The sequence below is a fragment of the Gossypium arboreum genome, chromosome 8 (assembly GCF_025698485.1).
Source record: "Gossypium arboreum isolate Shixiya-1 chromosome 8, ASM2569848v2, whole genome shotgun sequence".
Classification (NCBI taxonomy): Eukaryota; Viridiplantae; Streptophyta; class Magnoliopsida; order Malvales; family Malvaceae; genus Gossypium; species Gossypium arboreum.
In genome coordinates, this window is record NC_069077.1 from 92,164,614 (window position 1) to 92,170,830 (window position 6,217).

Sequence of the window (6,217 nt, forward strand, 5' to 3'; positions counted from 1 at the left end):
ATCCTTCCTTATCTTGAGCGCTAATTGCATTGAGGTGTTCCCTCGGATTAGGTTCAGTATTACTTGGTAGGCTACCTTGTGGTCATTCAGAGATTAGTTTGGATAGCTGGCCTATCTAAGTTTCGAGTCTTTGGATCGATGTTTGTTGATTCTTAAGTGTTGTCTCGGTACTTTGGAAATGGGTTTCTGACATCGAGATGAATTTAAAAAGCATCTCTTCAAGGTTTGGTTTTTTCTCCTGTTGATAAGGTGGCTATTGAAAACCCTAAAGATTTTGTGGGTTTTAATTCCCTTGACCTCCCCAGGAAAAATTGGGGTGGTTCCTCCAACCTGCATTATAAGTATTACTGTATGGGTTATTTTGAGATCTAAAGTTATTATTACCCATATAGTTGACTTGTTCCTCTTCAGTTGTAGGATTGAAGGATTGATATTCTGTATGCACACCTCCTCTGCTTGAGTAACACCTCATTACTGGATGTACCTGATAGAACCAAGAAAACTATCAATCTTTTGATTGAGAAGTTCTACCTGATTAGAGAGCATGGTGATTGAATCGATGTTATAGACGCCGGCTGTTTTCGTTGGCTTTGTCCTCGTAACTTGCTACTGATAGTTGTTCAGTGACATCTCCTCTATGAATTCATAGGCATCTTCTGGTGTTTTATTGTTGATGGTTCTGCCAGCAGCTGCGTCAATCATTTGTCTTGTCGAGGGATTCACACCATTGTTGAACATTTGAACTTGCAGCCAAAGCGGTAACCCGTGGTGAGGGCACCTTCTCAGTAAGTCCTTGTATCTCTCCCATGCATTATAAAGTGTTTCTAAATCCATCTGCACAAAAGAAGAGATATCATTACGCAATTTAGCCGTTTTAGCTGGCAAAAAATATTTTAGTAAAAATTTCTCGGTCATTTGTTCCTAAGTAGTGATAGACCCTCGTGATAACGAGTTCAACCACTGTTTAGCTTTGTTTCTCAGTGAAAAGTGAAATAACCGAAGACGAATGGCATAATCAGAAACACCATTGATTTTGAATTTATCGCAAAATTCAAGAAAATTCGCCAAATGCGTGTTGGGATCCTCATCCTGCAAACCATCAAACTGAACAAACTGCTATATCATCTGAATTGTGTTAGGTTTTAGTTCAAAATTATTCACAGCAATAGCAGGTCTAACTATACTAGACTCAGTTCCTGTTAAAGAAGGTTTAGCATAGTCATACATAGTACGTGAAGCAGGATTTTGGTTAGCTATAATTGCAGGAGGCAACTGATCGCCTGGGTTTTCAGCTATCTTGTCGGTTGGGGTTTGAGTATCGTTTTCTCCCTCGTTCTCTGTGTAACGTGAACTATGCCTTATTTTTCTTTGATTTTTGCGAATTGTACGATCGATTTCTTCATCAAAGAGTAATGGTCCTGACGGGTTTCTTCTAGTCATAAACTATAAAAGCTGCTAAGAGAGAGAAAAAATTAAATTAATAAATAATAAAATAAAATAAAATTGCGAGAAAAATAAATGGATAAAGTAATAAAAATTTATTGTTCCTAATATTTCAGTTCCCCGGCAACGGTGCCAAAAACTTGATCGCGTGATTCGTAACAAATAATAAATATTTATAATGAAGATCAAACCTAGACTAACTATTATCATGACGAAAAGCCAAGCGCACCTGTCGAACAATAGTTTAGTAATGGCAAGACCAAGATATCGTACCCAAGGGAACCAAAAGTACTAGTAATAACTATCTTTTTATTATCTAGCTTAAGAATAAAAGGGTTTGTTTTAATTAACTAATTATTTAAACTAAGAACGCATAAAGAAAAGAATTGGGGAATTGCTTTTGGGAAAATCGATTGACTTGAGACAATACCTAAGGAAAAATCCACCTAGACTTTACTTGTTATTCTAGCTCCGAATCGGACGATTTATTCATTCAACTTGTTCCGTAGAGATCCCTAAGTTATGTTATTATCCCTATTCAAGACTAATAACGTCTAATCCCTAGATTGAATAACCGAGAATTTTCTCTAATTAACACTCTAAGGTTGCATTAACTCGATCTATGGATCCCCTTATTAGGTTTCACCCTAATCCGGTAAAATCTTGTCACCCTATTTCTAGGCGTGCAATCAACTCTGCTTAATTATGGCAAATGTACTCTTAGACAATGTCTATTCCTCCTCTGAATAAGAGCGTGTCTTGAATTAGTATCCTGGGATATCAAAACAATAATTAAGAACACATAATTAAGAACAAGTTAAATATTTATCATACGATTCAGAAAATAATAACAAGATTCGTCTTAGGTTTCATTCCCCTTAGTTATTTAGGGGATTTAGCTCATAACTAAATAAGAAAACATCTTAGAAGAATAAAGAGTACAAAACATAAAAAAAAACCCAAAACTCCTGAAGGGGAATTGAGGAGAGATCTTCAATCTTGATAATGAATCCGGCTTCTGAAATGGATCAATCGACTTCCTTGGGGTAATTCCTTACCCTTCTTCTCCGTCTCCCTTTTTCTCCTCCTCTAGTGCGTATTTATAGGCTTTGGAATGCCTAGAAACCCTTCAAAGTCGCCTTTTTCGAATTGGACTTAACTTGGGCTCAGCAGGGACACGCCTATGTGACACAGCAGTGTGACGTGATTGGCAGGCCGTGTTTGATCCGTTAAATTGCACACAGTCGTGTGGGTCAATGGCTAGGCCGTGTGAATTGTGAAAGCCTTGGTCGACACCCTCGAAAGACACGGGCGTGTGAGCTGCCCGTGTAGCAAGGCTTAGGCCTTGCGATCTTCTCGATTTGGTCCGTTTTGTCCCTTTTTGGCTCGTTTTTGGCTCCTTTTGACTCTTGGTGCTCTCCTGAGTACAAAACATGAAATTAAAGCATTAGGAGCATCGAATTCACCAATTATAATGAGAAGTCATCTGTAAAATGCATTAAATATGGGGTAAAAATATGTATAATTTATGGTTTATCAATAACTATTTGGTTCATTTAACTAATAGGACTCATATTTTAGGCCTTATGCGATTTAATTCTTTTTACCAAATTAAGCATTTAAACAGTAAAATTTCTTCATGAAATTTTCACAAAACTCTAATATCATGCTGTAAATATTAAAATAATAATAAAATAATTTTTTTGACATCAAATTTGTGGTTTCAAAACCACTATTTCGACTTAGCTAAAATTGGGCTATTACAATTAAGGGTTATTGTGATTTGTGATTATATGATCCAGGTGCTGGTCCTGTATGTCCGACTAGTGGCTGAGCATACCGGCATGTGTTACGATTACTTGACAGCTCGTGTAAGTAGCACCGTGTAGCTACGTCTTAACCCATAGCTTGTGTGAGTAGGCTCATTGATAGCTCAAGTGTGAGCAATATATGTGATACGAGATTGAGATAGCTTCGGTTATATATATGTGGCACTTCGGGTGCAAGTTTCCCTTGTATCTAATAGTATCCCGAATGGTTAAATAGGTAAATGAAAGACGTGGTTGTGTATGAGATTGATACGAGATGGTACAGGATGTACATGAACCGTATAAGTTTAAATCGAAGAAGTTGTGAAGTTCATACATAAGAATATGATTAAAAATGTGAAAGGCTTGTTAGTTAAGTGAACTACATGTTGATATGTTCAATTTGATGGTTTGCATATTTATATTAAGATTGAGTTTATTTCATATGAGATTACTAAGCTATATAACTTACTTTGTTTAATTTTCCATTTTTGACAGTGATTTCAAAGCTAGCTCAGATTTGGGGATCATCAGAGACTTCGTCACACTATCCAATTATAAATTTGGTACTTTTGAGCTTATATTTTGGTTATATGGCATGTATAGGATTATGGTCATTTTGATATGTATTTGGTAATAAGTCTTACCATTTGAGTTGGCTTGTGAATGTCTATGTTTTGGTTTAGTTATGTATATAAATGTGCATATATGTTTGTATTATAAGTTCATGGATGGATATGTGTATGGCCTATATTATGAAGCTTGTGGATATAGATATGGTAGATGCTAAATGGTTAAAATTAGAGAACATATATGTTTGTGAAATTGAGCATCATGATGCATATTTGGAAATTTATAATTGGATGAACTGTATGTGTGAATTTGGTAAAAATGGTATGGCCTATTTTGTGACTTATGTGTATTGAAATGGTATAAAAGGTGCATGATTTAGACAGGAATTAGATGGTTTAAATATCTATTTTTATGCCATGAATTGTGCAATTTGGTTTGGTATAGGTTTGTGCATGTTGGGTCACAAAAATGGCTTGGTAAATAGCCTATTTTTGTCCACACGGGCAGAGACACAGGTGTGTCTCTCAACCAGGTGTTATACACAGTCATGTACACGACCGTGTGTCCCCTAGTGTTGAAATTGAAATCAAGTAAGTATGCTCCACATGGCCTCACACACGGGCATGTGACATGACCAAGGGCATAAGTCAATACACCTTACAAGATTGGCACGGCCTTGGACATGGCTGGCACAAGGGCGTGTATGGCCATTTTTAGGGAACAGGGGCTAGCCACACGGGCGTGTGTATTAGCCATGTGACCCAAGTCAGAGAGTTACACGGGGTCAGACACGGGCTAGGACACGGCTATGTGATCCCATTTTAAATGTCCATATGGCCTGTGACACGGGCGTGTCTGTTGGCCATGTGAGAGACACGGCCGGGCCACACGGGCGTGTGTCCCCTATTTTGAGAAAAATTTCTTAAAGTATGTTAAAAGTTTCCAAAGTTTTCGGTTTAGTCCTGAACCACTTCCAATGCATGCTTAGAGCCTCGTTGGCTTTTATTAGGGACAAAATAATTGATTGTGAATGAAATGTATATGATTTTATTAATTGTATGTGAAATGTATGTTTAAAATGCGTTATAAGTTCGGTAATGCTCCGTAACCCTATCCGACGTTGAATATGGGTGAGGGGTGTTATATTTATTGGTATTAGAGCTACAGTTTAGTTGATTTTCAGACTAATGTAGCATGTATGAGAGTCTAGATATACATGCCATATATAACCTGTGGTAGTGTTATAACTCCTGGCAATAAAATGTGTTTTAGTATAGTAAAGGATTCCGATTGAGCTGCAGCTGATGATATTGAAAGTAATGTGCCAGCTCCCGCTCAAGGGTAGCACCTTCTGAATCTAGAATGTATCGAGTAGTCATGGAGGATAGACTAAAGATGCCTTTTTCCAAATGATGAACTAGTGGTTCACACAATTTATTCGGACAAATTCGGCTGCTCAACAACCTTTACCCCCACCTAATCACTAACCAGTTCCCGTAGCTCCTCAAGGTATGGAACTTCTAAGATTAAATAAGCTGCCAGTTGATAAAATTTGAAAACATGGAGCTGAAGAGTATAGAGCTACTATTGATGATGATCCCGAAAGAGTTGAATTTTGTCTTGAAATCACTATTCGGGTATTTGATGAACTTTTGTGTATGCCAGCTTAGTGTTTAAAGTGTGCCATTTCATTATTGAGAGACACAGCATATCAGTGGTGGAATACTTTAGTGTCTGTGGTACCGAGAGAAAGAGTGACCTGTGAATTCTTTTAGACTAAGTTCCTAAAGAAATACATAAGTTAAAGAGTTTCTAGAATTGAAACAGGGCTGTTTGATTGTGATCGAGTATGAAAGAGAATTTGTACGATTGAGAAAGTATGCTCGAGAGTATGTTTCTATTAAAGAAATCATGTGCAAATGATTCATTGATGGGTAGAATGGGGATATTAAACTTCTAGTTAGAATTCTAGAATTGAAAGAATTTGTTGTCTTGGTTGATAGAGCTTGCAAAGCTGAGGAGCTTAGTAAAGCAAAGAGAAAAGTAGATTCAAAGGCTAGAGACTTGAGAAAAAGACTGATGAATAAGCCATATCAATCTTTGTCAAAGAAATCTAGAGATTCGCTCACTCGTTCAAATGCTTCAATTGGTTATTTGAACAGAGATCGTGGAAAACAATACTCGAGTCCTAAAACTCAAGCTACGTCACTATTGAGTGTTGGTAGTGTGCGAAATTATAGACCTAAATGTTAGTAATGCGGAAGACGACATTCTGGTGAATGTAAAATGAATAATTGGGCTTGTTTTAAATGTGGTTCACAAGAGTAGAGAAAGATAATATTCAAAATGCAAGACCGAGTAACACAACCAGTAGAGGGAGGCCACAAAGAAAT

The 6,217-nt window shown here is 37.1% G+C and overlaps 1 non-coding gene across 1 annotated transcript; it reads left to right on the forward strand.

Annotated features, from left to right (window-relative positions):
• Positions 1-760: 760 nt before the first annotated feature.
• On the forward strand, positions 761-866 carry LOC128280215 (small nucleolar RNA R71). Its single transcript, XR_008270396.1, has one exon. It is a non-coding gene; the product is annotated as a small nucleolar RNA R71 (small nucleolar RNA).
• The last annotated feature ends 5,351 nt before the right edge of the window (positions 867-6,217 follow it).